The following is a 15,029-nucleotide window of genomic DNA, read 5'->3' as shown; positions in this document are numbered from 1 at the left end:
AACAAATAAGTGTAACAGGATGCTGGTCCGTGGCGGGTTGTAAGAATTCTGTGGCAAGGTAAGTGCAGAAACAGAAAGTAAGCATTTAATAACTTATATAGCAACAGGACATTGTCTTTAAACCCAAGCACATGATGTTTGTGATAATTCATTTTTAATATATTTTACAGCAGCCATTGGTCATGATAAATTAAAAATGATTTTTTAAAAACCCTAGTTGTTCCCTATGGGTAGCAAGAAGCACTGTTTTAATGAGTTTGCTTTCAGTCCTTTTCTTTATCAAGGTGCTCGATAATATGTGAAAGCGGGGCTTCCCAAATTTTTGAACATGCTTTTGCCATGTTGCACAACATCATAACTATTTCTTTCTTTAAATAGAACTTTTATGTCTAACTTAAGTTTATTTTTAAAATACATGATCACAACATAAAGGGAAGACCAATATCAACGACCATGAACAAAAGTTAATTATAAAAATAAATGCAACAAAAACAAAGCAAACAAATTAAATTCTAGCCAGAAACCTGCCAAAAAGCTCTGAACATATGGCCTGTTAAAACAGTAATAATAGTAACAAGCAAGTGTTGGAAAGGTGTTCAAATCCATTAGCTCCAAACTGAAACAACCTCCTTGTTGTAATCAGAAGGAAAGAGAATTAGAGGGTCTCACTGTGTAATTCAAGGGCACTTCCTGCCCTGTCATTGTACATCCCAGAGCACCAGCTGCAGTGACCCAGTTTATGAAAGCACAGACAGTGTTTCCAAGCCTGGCATAGGATGCATGAAACATGTTTGTTTTAGTAAATAGGTGGCATTTCCAGAGGCTATAAGACATTATTCTTTAAAGAGTCTGTGTTTCAGATGTTTGTTTATCAGGGTTTTGTTTTTTGCAACATAGAGCACACTTTCTCCAGAAACAATGATATAAATAGGACCACAGAAGCAAGAATGCAGATGGATTACTTCACATTTGCAATGAAAAAGAGTAGCAAAGAAGGCTATTGCAAATGTGTGGTGTGGCGTTTCAAACTCACAGGCTTTCTCTGCCCTAGTGGCTGCTGGTTCTAAGCCTCTGGCAGGCAGTCCTTTCAGGAGAATGGACAGAAGGCCAGGGAAAGCCTTTGGCAGCCCATAGGGCTTCTGAAGTCCCTGGGAGGGAAAGTGTCAGCCCCCCAACCACTCCCTGGACTTAGCAGTTGTCACAGGAATGGCCCTTCTTTGAAGCTGGGGGGCTTAGTGGTTATGGCCAGAGCAAGGAAGGTGAGCGCATACCGCGAGGAGCATCCCTCCTGCCAACCCAGAGCTTCAGGGAGTCATGAGACAATCCAACTATCCTTCCTGACGAGTGCTAGCACAGCGAGGCTGAATGTGGGGAGGGAGCACATCCGGAAAGATCTCCAATTTATTCAGAGCGGGGGTTCCTCTCACCTCCCTACACCTTCTTCCCAGTACTGCCTCTGCCTGGAAGCCGGCTAGAGGCATTTCCTTTACCTAGTATTTCACTCTTTCTCCAGAAGCTCAGCAAGTAGAGCTGACAGTACCCCAGGGGACTCCTACAATTTCCTCAGTCTCCAGGGAGATGCCTCCTGAATGAAATGATCTAAGAAAAGAAACACACACAAATACACACTCCTTCCTGTTCTCTCTCAAGCACCAGAATATTTTCTGCACTGGGCTCCCACACTCAACAGCCTCATTATTCTCTCTGAGATTTTCCTCTCCTTCCTCATTCCCCTGCCTCTGCTACCACTCCCACCTTCCATGCAAACACATGCGTGCCTGCACAAACACACACATTCATGCGGTTTCCGCACAGCTATCTCTGAGGGTAGGGACAGCCACTAAACAGAGCGGAGGAACTAGATCTTCATCTATCTTGAAAATTTGCCTCAAGCTCAGTAGATGAAAACTAAGAAAGCTGTTCTGGTAGTTACTGGAGGGCACATAACTCTTTTCCCATTCTCCTGTTAAGTGTGGGAGCCCAGAGCAGAAAATAGTTTCCTCCCCTCAACCCATCCCCCTCATCAGTGAGCCTATAACTCATTTCAAGCCTGCTGTTGAAACCTAACTTTCCTCAGCCAGGACAGCCACAAGAAGTTATGGCTTCTCTTCTTCCTCCTCCCTTGCTCTGCTCTGCCATCCCCCCAGTTTAGAAAACTATGTCTGGCTTTTCTATTTTTGCTGTTGATGAGATAGATACAGAGCTAAGGGCAAGACAGTGTGTTCAAAATAGTGAGGATACATAGGACGAATTTGTTTTAAACAGTATTTTAGTTATATTTCCAAATAATATGCTGAATGAATTTTTTTTTCTTCAACCTCCAGACCCCCTTTCAGGTGAAGCATCTCTAAAAATAATGCAATGGGTCCAATTGTTAATCTGAAAAAAGTACAATAAAAACACTACAAGAGCATCCAGAAGTCTGGAAACACAGATGAAATTGAGCACTTATTATTTCAGATTAACAACGAAATCCACTGCCTTAGAGATTCATCACCTGAAACGTAGTTGAAAACAAAAACATTTTGAGTATTTTTCAAATGTGAATACCATAATTTTAAAATGCCAGTTTCTCCTATGCTTTGTCCTGTAATTTTAAAAATTTAACAAGTGGACACTATGATTGGTGTACATTCCTGCCTACAATCTTCCAAGTTAATTGGATTAATTTAAGAGCTACTTATCTACACATAAACCATCCTATGGAAAAGACTGACCAATTCAAATTAGGAGTGAGCTTCTAACAATATATTTACCAGAAAATACCAAAACTGAGCATGATTTGGGGTTTTGTATTTTGATGAAATCCTGAAGCCTCCAATAAGAGTAGGAAAGGGTCACAGTATTCTATTTCTCTTTTACTCTGAAAATAGAATTCTAATTACATAAATATTCTGTCTGTATTACACAATAAATCTAAATAAGTGAGAGGAAACTTTTGCTTACAATTTTGTCACCTCAGCAGATCCAACTTTTTGCTTGGCCCTGATCTTTTCTAGCCATTGTGGATAATCACAGTGGGTGCATTGTGCCATTTTCAATTAATACAATTTCAGAAGCATGTTTCATGTTGCTGTGTAGTCCTTTTAATCTACATTTTAATAGCTATATCATCTTTTACATTATTTTCCTGTTGTCCAACATACATTTCATAATCTTTTCTATAAGAAATAATGCAGAGAATCTTTGTTTATTTGGCTTTTGTTCCCTTATGGATTACTTGTTCAGAATCTATTCTAAGAGGTTGTCTCAAAGGTCAAAACCCTGCATATGAGGAAGTTTTTATTTCCTCTAGTGACTGAGGAACTCTGAAGGTTCTAGTCACAGCCTCCCACCTTTTACATTTGAGATAGACATTTCTCCATCAGAACTGTATCCAGCCACTGCAGCAGCCCCTCTAGAATGCTAGGACAAGCTCAGGTTCATTTTCGGGAAAGCAAAGGCTTAAAGAGCATGATTTAACCCATATGAGCTTGTTATGTTATGTGTTATACATAGTTCCTACAAGGAGTGTCACCAACACTTTAAGATTATAACAATTTCACTGAAAAAACAACTCATAATCAAGTAGGGACATTTAAAGAGTGGTGTGCCCTTTTTTTTTTTTTTTTTTTTTTTTTTTTTGAGAGGGAGTCTCGCTCTGTCTCCCAGGCTGGAGTGCAGTGGCCGGATCTCAGCTCACTGCAAGCTCCGCCTCCCGGGTTCACGCCATTCTCCTGCCTCAGCCTCCGGAGTAGCTGGGACTACAGGCGCCTGCTACCTCGCCCGACTAGTTTTTTTTGTATTTTTTTTAGTAGAGATGGGGTTTCACTGTGTTAACCAGGATGGTCTCGATCTCCTGACCTCGTGATCTCCTGACCTCGTGATCCGCCCGTCTCGGCCTCCCAAAGTGCTGGGATTACAGGCTTGAGCCACCATGCCCGGCCTGCCCCTTCAATAAGTACAAAATGGCCCTCACATTTGTTTTAATTTGCATTTCTTTTAGCACTAGTGAGGTTGAACTCCTTTCCATGTATTTGTTTACTGGTTATTTCCTCTTGGAAGAAGTATCTCTTTCCTCAGCTCATTTTGTACGGCATTTTATAGAACATAGATTTTAAGCTTTTTCATTAACGCTAGTGATATTTTCCAGTTTCTTTTCCCTCTTTAATGTAATTCTAAAGATATATTAATGAGCTATATTCACCTTCTATTCTCACAGAATTGCTTCAGAAAACTTTGGATACTGGTTTTGTTCAAAGGGCAGATACAAATCACTAATATGCATGTTTCCAAAGACAGCGGTAGAAAAGTATCAAGTGATTACATTTTTATAACACTCCAGGTATAAAGAATAGAAATGTTTTCGTCAATGCTAAATTTATATGGTTAACTCACTCTTTTGCACAGTATAAAAAGAACAGTCAATTAAAATAGACTAGGACTCTGGGGAACCTTGAGGTAGGTCATGGGGTTAGAGCCTTTGGAATGTGGAGAGACAGGAGCTGGGCTTTCTTGGGATGGCATAAGATAAAGGCATGTTATGCAGGATGGATATATGCAGGTGGACTGGCAAGCAATGAAGTAAGAGAACGTTTTCCTTTCTCTCATCTTTCCCATTTACTTCTCTTTACCCCTTTCTTATCACTGCATCTGATTTCCTTAAGAAGTAGTTTGCAATTATTTTTAATATCTCGCTTCCTTTCCTTTCTTTCTGCTCATTCCTTCCCAACTCCTTTCTTTTCCTTTTCTCATTTGATGGCAGTATAGCACAATTACACTAGGGTCAGACAATCTGGGTCCAGGCCTTACCATTTCATATTGTTTGACTTTTGCCAGGTTACTCTCTGAGCCTTAGTTTATTCATCTCTAAAATAGAACAATAATAGTACCTATTTCTAAAAGCCTGTTATGAAGACAAAAGGAGAAAATATTTGAGTGCTTAGTACAGTATAGTAGACTACTTTATTATTCACAAATATTTGGTGTTTCTCCCTGGGGGAGCATTAGACTTCCCAATCCCACTGACGTCAGCCTAAGCCATGAGACTTGATTTAACCAATGAAACTTGAGTGAATGTGACACATGACATTTTGGGGAAGAAGACTGAAGAGCCAGTAAACCATTTGCTGCGTTTCTCTTTTCCCTCTACCTTAATGACCCGCAATGTTCCAGGTAGCTATTGCTTCATTCCTCAAAGTCTCATAGTAAAGAAAATATAGACTAAAGTCAGAGCTAGCATACAATAAAGATCTAAAATAGCAAGAAAGAAGCCTTTGTTATTACAAGTTATAAGCCACTGAGCTTTGGGGATTGCTTGTTATCACAGCAAACCTAGACTATACTGACTAATGAACACAATATATGGCATATTGAAAGTGCTGAATATTCAATGTTAATATTATTCATAATTATTCTCTTTTCTCCTTTTATCCTCCTACCATAAATCATAACTCCGCCTCATGGGGTGAAGTAAAAATTGAGGAAAGAAGTAGATCAGAAGCTTTGAAGAGTTTTTTTCCAGGTGATGGTAGGACCAGCCACTGGGAAGAAGTCATTATTCAGCAGATATAGGAGAGAAAAGAGAGTTCCTGAAGATTCCATTATTTATCTGTAACTAATGTATGAAAGCTTGACTGGTTTTTTTCTGAACATTCACATAACACAAATATATAACATGGAATATATTTCTGCTCTACGTCTATTGTCCCTGGAGAAAGAAGATGAATGAATGCTTACTAAGTTATGAAATTAGTCATAATTAATGCGAGATATATGTAAATGTATTATTTATGAATGAATAAATAAGCACTACTTGCTGAAATCCTAAAAGCTGGTGAGAATCTTTAGAATCCTTAGGAATATTAGCTCTGGCTTAATTCAAACAGAATAATCAATGCTTGATGTCAGGGGTATTAGTTAAACTATTTTTCAGAGTTCCTGAAACTCCTGAAATCTAAATATTTCCAGTATTTTTCAATGGATTTTCTCCTTTTAAAATTCTCCTTTGTTTACGTAAGCTATAATTTGTCAATATTGCAGTACTTTGGCCTCTTTTCAAAAGTTACTGACTTCTGCTTTTAATCATGATGGAGCAAGTGGGTCTAGACATACCTTCCCACTCTAAGCAAAATGTACGAACAATTGTTTGTAGTCATTGAACAACAACAGGTAATTCAGTGCTCTGAACCCTGAGAGAAGGGAGAAAAATGAGATGAGCCCTGCAATAGTACTAGCTTTCTGCCTAGGATACTCTTTTTATGGTGGTGTGGCATGGCCAAGCAGAGTGTGGCAGTCTTGCCAAATTGAAAGATTAGAAATTCAGAAGGTGGAAGCTGGGATTGGAATAGCAGAGTTGTAGGAGGGAGAATTCTACTAACAAAAGAGAGAGAGAGCTTCAGAAAATTGAGTAGGGGTAGGGCTGCCCTTGAGATCGTTGCTGAATAAGTCATCATGAAGACATAGGGGGAAATTCCAAAGAAGCTTCATTATGAAATGACTGGGGAGTTGTAAACCAAACAATTCACAGTGTTCTCATAGGCCTGGAAATCATTTGACTTCTTTCCAGCTGGAGAAGTGTGTCCTTAATGACAGCTAATAACATAGCTTCCAAATACATGAAGTGAAAACTAATAGAATGTGAGGAAAAATAGACAAATCCACAATTATAGTCAGAGGTTTCAATACTTCCCTCTCAATAATTAATAGGACAAGTAGACAAAAAATCAGTAAGGACAGAAGACCTGAACAACACTACCAATCAACTTGATCTAATTGACATTTGTAGTCTACTCTACCCAACAATAGTAGAATACGCATTCTTTTCAAATACACACAGAATAATCATCAAGATAGACCATATTCTAGGCCATTAAACAAGTGTCAATAAACAGAAATCATTCAGAGTATAATATCTGACCACAAGGGAATTTAATTAGGAATCAAAAATAGATATCTGAAAAATTCCTAATTACTTGGAAATTACACTACACACTTCTAAATAATTTATGCACTAGAGAAAAAATACAAGGGAAATTAGGAAACATCTTGAAAATAATAAAAATGAAAATACGACATATCAAAATGTATGGGATACAACAAAAGCAGTGCTTAGAGGGAGATTTATAGCTCTAAATGCTTACATTAGAAGAGAAGACAGGTCTAAAATCAATAAAGCTTTCAACTTAACAAATGATAAAAAGAGGAAATAAAACGAAGTAAGCAAAAAATAAAATAATAAGTATAAGAGCAGAAATCAATAAAATAGAACACAAAAGACAAAATCAATGAAATCAAAAGCTGGTTCTTTGAAAAGATCAATAAAACTGTTAAGTCTCTAGGTAGACTGATCAACAAGAAAAGTATACCAACATTAGAAGTTAAAAAAGGAACACTACTACAGATTCTATAAATATTAAAAGCATAAGAATGGAATATGAACACCTCTGGCAATAAATTTGACAACTTAAATGAAATGAACAAATTCCTTAAAAGACAAAAATAACGAACTTGATTCAAGAAGAAATAGAAAACCTTATCAGCCTCATATTTATTAAAGAAATTGAAGTTCTAATCTGGGTTTTACTGCAGGCCCAGATGACTTTAGTGGTGAATTTCATCAAACACTTAAGGAAAAAATGGTATCAATTCTTTACAAAATTGAGGGGGCAAATTTCCCAACCCATTTTGTGATGCTACCACTACTGTGATATCAAAACCTGACAAAGACATTACAACAAGAAAAGGAAAACACTGACTAATATCTCTCATGAACATAGATGCAAAGATCCTCAGTAGATATTAGCAAATCATATCCAGTAGTATTTAAAAGGATGCTGTATCATGATCCAGTGAAATCTCAGGAAAATGAAGTTGATTTGAAATTCAAATGTGATCAGTGTAAGTCACCATATTAACGGAAAAAAGGAAAACACTATATGGTCATCTCAATAGATACAGAAAAAGCATTTCATAAATGCTTCATTTATGACAGTCTCTCAGCATATCAAGAACAGAAGGAAACTTCCTTAACATAGTAAAGGACATTTATGAAAGTCTGCAACTAACCACATGCTTAATCGTAAAAGACTAGATGAGAAAACATGGGAGAAAATCTTTGTGAACTTGGGATAGGCAAAAGTTTCTTAGAATAAAAATAAGGACAAATCATTAAGGAATGATAAATTGGACTTCATAAAATTAAACCTTCTGCTCTTAAAAAGACAAAATTAAGGAAATGAACAGACAAGCCACAAACTGGGAGAACATATTTGCAAAATATATATTTGACAAAAGACTGATATCCAGAATATATTTTTAAAAACCCTCAATAGGAAGTAGTCAACTCAATAGTAAGAAAAAATAATCTAATGAAACAAGGGGCAAATGATTTGAAAATAAGATATAAGAATGTTGTGTAAATACAAGAAAAGATACTCGCTATTTATCTTCAAGGAAGTACAAATTAAAACCACAGTGTGTCACCACTGCACATCCATTAGACTTCAGACAGGCCAAAATTAAGAAGACTGAAATACTCGCTGTTGACAAGGACATGGATGGTCAGAACTCTCACACGTTGCTAGTGGGACCATAAAACACTACAACTACTTTGGAAAATAATTTGGCAGTTTCTTTTTTTTGAGACAGAGTCTCGCTCTGTCACCCAGGCTGGAGTGCAGTGACGCAATCTCGGCTCACTGCAAGCTCCGCCTCCCGGGTTCCCGCCATTCTCCTGCCTCAGCCTCCCCAGTAGCTGGGACTACAAGCACCCGCCACCACGCCCTATTATTATTATTATTATTATTATTATTATTATTATTATTATTATTTGTATTTGTATTTTTTTAGTAGAGACGGGGTTTCACCGTGTTAGCCAGGATGTTCTCCATCTCTTGACCTCTTGATCCGTCCGCCTCTGCCTCCCAAAGTACTGGGATTACAGGCGTGAGCCATCTCGCCCGGCAGCAGTTTCTATAAAGGTTAAACACATACTTACTATATAACCCACCAATCTCATGTGTAGGTATTTATCCTAAATAAATTATACCCTACATTTGCTTATATTAGTACATGAATGCTTACAGCAGCTTTATTCATAGTAGTCAAAGATGCAAACAACCCAAGTGTCTATCAACAGATGAACTGATAAATTGAGATATATACATACAGTAGTATATTACTCAACTGTTAAAGAAACTACTAACACATGCAACAACATCAGTGATCTCTAAGTTTACTGAACAAAAGAAGCTAGACAGAAAGAGTACTGTATGAATCTGTATGAAATTATGGGAAGGAAAATCTAATCTATAATTAAGCAGTTTAGTGGTTGCCTAAAACTAAGTGTTATGGGTCAGGGAGCACGGACTGCAAAAGGGTGCAAGGGAATATTTTAAGGTGAGGAAAATGTGCTATTTCTTGATTATGCTATGCATGGTTGTAGTCACTTGTTAAAATTCATTGAACTGTAACTTAAATTGGATGCATTTTCTTGTATGTCCATTATGCCTCAGTTAAAAAAATTTTTTTAGGTTGCACACAGTGGTTAAGGGTACATACTCTGAGTCTGTCAGCCTGGGTTGGAAACCCAGCTCCAGCTGTTATTAGCTGTGTGACCTTGAGCAAGTTACTTAACCCTCCTTTGCCTCAGTTTCATCACTTGTAACATCAGGATAATAATACTAGTACCTGCCTCATAGGGTTGTCGTAAACATTAAATGAATTAATATAACTAAAGTGCTTAGACAGTATTAATGTTATTACTGGTGTTTTAGTTGGTCAGCTGGCCTCCAGGGGCACCAATTTCTGAAAATGGGCCACTCTCTCCATTGTTTATTCTTTTCATCTCACATTGTTCTCATTGCTCATCTCTAGTTTCTAGCAGAGGGTTACACACATGGTAGATACTTGATAACTATTTGTTTAATGGATGAACTATTTCTTAATGAATAAACATTTATTCAACATATTGCATGAAAAATGTACCTGGCGATGGAGTTTCTGTTTGGGGTGATGGAAAAGTTTTGGAAATAGTGGTGATAATTGCATAACATTGTGAATGTTGCTAATGCCACTGAATTGTATACTTAAAGTGATTAAAATGGCACATTTTGTTACAGATATTTTACCATAATGAAATAAAAAGTTTATATATACCTAATGGACAAAAGCCCTACAGCTTTGTACTCCAGCTTTGCAGAGACTTCATAACCTCAGAAGAGTCAATATACTTGTTTCGTCTTGTCTATGGCTAAAACATGCAGGAAAATGATATTCATTTGTAAAGTTCTTTTAAATCTTAAGATGGGGGATGTCTGTGAACATCTCAACAGGAAAAAGAAGTGAAATTTGGGTCTATTGTGAGACACATTAAGTACCAAAAATGCTTGATCTATCAAGCATTTGTCTAGTAAGATAAAATTGCCACCAACTCCACTACAGCTTGCTTCCCACACAAAAGCTATAAAAAAATAGAAGATTCTGCACCTGTTAGCAAAATTATGAATTGAAATATCTTGAGTTCCGGTGTTAAGTTGCTCAATAACTATGTGATTAACACCCTTCGTCTTCAGAACTTATGTAACATGATTTACCTGAATATCTTAAATACCTCTATAGAAACACTGATCTTGCTAATAATGGTCAGTTTTTAGGAAATGTTCTCAAAGTGGCAGCTTGAAAAATATCATTAGTTTGATTATTTCAGACCCATTTAAAGCACACGGATGAGCGTTCATATTATGTATATAAAATATTTACATATTCTTCCTTTCCTTGACAAAAACTACTTCTTGAGAACCCATGCTGCCTGAAATGATTAAAATTACATATACATGTTCAAAGGAAGAACAAAGAACTTTAGAGCTTTAGTAGTTGAATTAGTTTGGACTATTGTGTAGTGTTACTTCCTACCATTAAGGCAGGATAAAAAGAAATCCAATAGTTTCACTAAAAAGGAAATTTTGTTCATTTCTTTCTCTTCATTTCTCTTTTTACTGCTGCATGATGAGTAGAGAAAACAGGAAGCACGTCAGATTCCGTGGTGGAGTCTGCTATGTATCCTGGCTCTGGTAGACTATGAAAACCTCAATCAACTCATTTTCAAAATACCACTATGATAGAAGTTTCTCTCCTTCAAGGAACCGGATTCACTTACAGTTACTAATCTGCAAAAAGACACAGGGAGACTTTCATGAATAAAAAAGATACATATGGTAAACAAACCATATGTATTATTTTCTTTACAAAATACACGAGCTAAAGCTTTGAATGAAACACCAGGTGGGGGTTGGCAAGATATTTTAAATATTTCGAAAAGCTCAGTAAAATTTTATTGACATTAAAACAAAAGTACCTGATCTTGCTTTTGGCTTGCATTGTTATGTTGACTAAATGCCCTAATTAGGGGTTATATACGTCTAATTGGGGATTACATATGATTTAAAGTGAAAAACAATTATCAAATGGTAAACGTAGTTTGTTTAGTAAGCAAATGTTTTCAAAAATGTGAGGTCCTTGTTGGAAAAGCATAATGAACAAATCCTTACTGATGAAAATGTTGTAAACCACGAGTCTGTACTAATCATTTGGCAATTAATTAATAAATACTGCTGCCAGTATGTATTATTTATTTATTATTCATATCTTAACTTCTGCTGAAAGTATTTACATAGTCTCACACTACATATTGTTCTTTGAATATTTTGATTATTTTTTAATCTGCCCTATGAAATAAGAATCTTTAAGGAAAAGGAGATATAGATATCTATATGAACATTCTGTTTTTTTAACAGGCAGTTTCTGGCACTTAGTGAGTGGTTTTCCCTTGTCCTCCTCACTGACCAAAGGGTTGTTGGTAGAATTTTCCAGTCAGATCCATTCATTGCACTCATTCAACAAATACTTACTGAGAGCCTACTATGTATCAATTGCTGTACCAAATGTTAAGTGTAGTTAGGCAAAGGATATATATATATATATATATATATATATAATAATTACATATATGTATGTATATATATAAGTATATATGTGTGTGCATATATATTCCATATATGTATGGAGTAGGCAGAGAGTGTTCAAAGGAAAAGGGGACAATTTATGCAAAACCTTGAAGCAGGAAAAAGCTGGGCTAGCCCCAGGAACTGAAAAAACAGCAGGTTTAAGCTCTGTGGGCGAAGAAGAGAAGAGAATGAGATGAGCTCGGAGAGACTAGCAAAAGCCCAATCATGCATGGCCTTGTGAGCCACAGTAAGTTCTTAAATGTTTACTCTCCAGCTGTTCTCAGTGAAGATATTGGGGCAGAGTTGGACTGAAGATGTCAGGAGGTATATCAGAGAAATCAGTTTGGAGGCCATTTCCAGAGTCCAGATGTTGGCTTAAATCAAAGTGGTGAACGGATGGTAGGAACCACAGAACTTACAGATGAATTAGATGTGAGAGATGGGGGAAAGGGAGAGATTTCTGATCTGAATTAAATGGAGTGCAGTTTACTGAGCTATAAAGACTTGGGATTGACAGAGCTCGGAGGATTTCAAGGGAATCTAGAGTTTGATGGAGAGTATATTATGTTTGAGATGCCTGAGAGACATCGAGAGAGACAAAGAGAAAGGTTGAGTTACTAATTACATTTGCAGGTCTGGAGCCTATTAGAAATATAGTTTATCAGCATATATTGATAATATTTAAAGAAATGTCAGAGGAACTCTATATTTTAGAAGTTGAAGAGAAGACGACTATATAGAAATAGCCAAAGTAGAAGGGAAACTAGATGGGTAACGTACCAGAGATCAAGAGAGGAGAATGGTCAGCTGAGAAGCATGCAGCTTGAATGCTGTTGAGCAATGAGCATGAGGATAAGCAAAGAGACTATTCAATTGCATGCTACCAGGGTCACTGGAGGCTTTAACCAGGCAGCTTCAGAAATATCTAGGATGCTGAAGGCAGATCAGAGAACATGGGAGAAGTAAAGCATTTTGAGACAGCACAAGCAGACAACTCTCTTTGGGAGTTGGGGAGAGTACATAAAAAGAAAATTCAAGAGGAGGAGACAGATTTGGGGGAGGGAAATGGAGGTGAGATGTGAACTAAGTTTTCAGGTATGATGAGCTTCACTCAGGTAGCTGCAGAGCATCCAAGTGAAAATATCTTACAGAAGGCTGGATTATGACTCAAGAGAGAGCTTGGAAAGCATGCATGTGCAGTCAAAACTGGAATAAGAATCTTTAGCCCAGCTGGGTGCAGTGGCTCACACCTGTAATCCCAGCACTTTGGAAGGCCGAGGTGGATGGATCAAGAGGTCAGGAGATAGAGACCATCCTGGCCAACATGGTGAAACCCCATCTCTACTAAAAATACAAAAATTAGCTGGGCGTGGTGGTGCGCACCAGCTACACAGGAGGCTGAGGTAGGAGAATCACTTGAACCCAGAAGGCAGAGGCTGCAGTGAGCCAAGATCGTGTCACTGCACTCCAGCCTGGGTAAGAGAGTGAGACTCCGTCTCAAGAAAAAAAAAAAAAAGTTTAGCCCAGATCCCCCTTTGACGTTACCCTGTCTGCTCCTATAGTCCACGCTCAAGGTCCTGACATAAAAAGGGAGATTTAACACAAAACCCCTCTTCCAGGCCTAAGTCCTGGACTGCTCTGCTCAGCTAGCAACCATTGGCTCTATCTTCTCTCTAGAATCTATAAGCCAACTCAGTTCCTTACCTTGCCCTTTGACTTATTTTTCTGCAAGCTGAATTTCTATGAGCAGCATTTCTGGACTATAGTATGTTTTGATCTGATGGGTCACAGGCAGCCGTGGGGACCACTGGACATTGGAATGGGATGTGGTATGTTTCTCTGTTCTTACTCTGAATGGCACCTCACTTCTGCTTGGTTTCTGTAGGATTTGCTAAATAAATTGTAAACTTAGTGTTTCCTGGGATCAGCATAGTGTGGTCTGTTGGACCATCTGTGGCCCAAGAGTTTCCTTCAATGTTAGGGAGAGGAGAGAAGTTATGAAAGTCAAAGGAGGTGGGCGGACTTTTGAAAGTGAAACCTATTATGTATGACTGCTGAGTTTTCTCAGCACTTTTGCGAAAACTGGTTTAATAAAGATTCCTCATGAGAAGTGCTTTCTCATGAAAGTAGCATACAAGTATATTTATAGGCTTATTTTCCTTTTTTCAAAATAACTTTAGCATACACCTACTCAAATAAGCTACCAATCTCATATGAACTGACTCATTTGTCAATGATAAATGCAGACGCCAGTGTGGGGGCTGACTACTCCATCAAGAACATATAAAGTATATTGTGTTTTTAGCTTAAGCATGTTGGGAAGCAGTAGACTTTTCTTTTTCTTGTTGTTCTAATGGCATCATCCACTGACTCGAACATGGTTTCTCTGTCCTGAGAGAGACTGTAAGTTCATTGCAAAGGGGACAAAAACACAACATGGGCAGAATGTAGGAGAGATGATTTATGGCACACCAAGAACGGAATATCTCAACTTTATTGTATTAGTTTCCCAGGGCTGCTGTAACAAAGTATCACAAACTGGGTGACTTAAAACAATACAAATGTACCATCTCAGTGTCGTGAAAGACAGAAGTCAACATTAAGGTGTCAGCAGGGCCATGGTTTCTCTTAAACCTATCAAGGAATCCTTCTTTCTCCCTTCATAGCTTCTGGTGGTTTGGCCTTCCTTGGTTTACAGCCGCATAACTCTAATCTCTGCCTTCATTATCACATGGCATTCTCACTGTATGTCTCTGTGTCTGCATGTGGCCATCTTCTTATAAGGATGCCAATTATATTGTATTAGGGACCCATCTTAACTGATTACATATATTTCCAAATTATCACGACTCTATTTCCAAATAGGGTCATATTCTGAGACACTAAATGTTAGGACTTCAATAGATCTTTTTCAGGGGAGATACAGTTCAATCCACAACACTCATATTCACAAAAAGAAAAAAAATGAAAAAGAATAGTTTTGGATAATGGGTTGAGAGGCTAGTTGTCCCTATTACTGTTCTTAGACTACTCCTTCTTTACCCT

This window comes from Rhinopithecus roxellana, chromosome 1 (genome assembly GCF_007565055.1).
Source record: "Rhinopithecus roxellana isolate Shanxi Qingling chromosome 1, ASM756505v1, whole genome shotgun sequence".
In the NCBI taxonomy this organism is placed as follows: Eukaryota; Metazoa; Chordata; class Mammalia; order Primates; family Cercopithecidae; genus Rhinopithecus; species Rhinopithecus roxellana.
Note: the sequence above shows the minus strand (reverse complement) of the source record.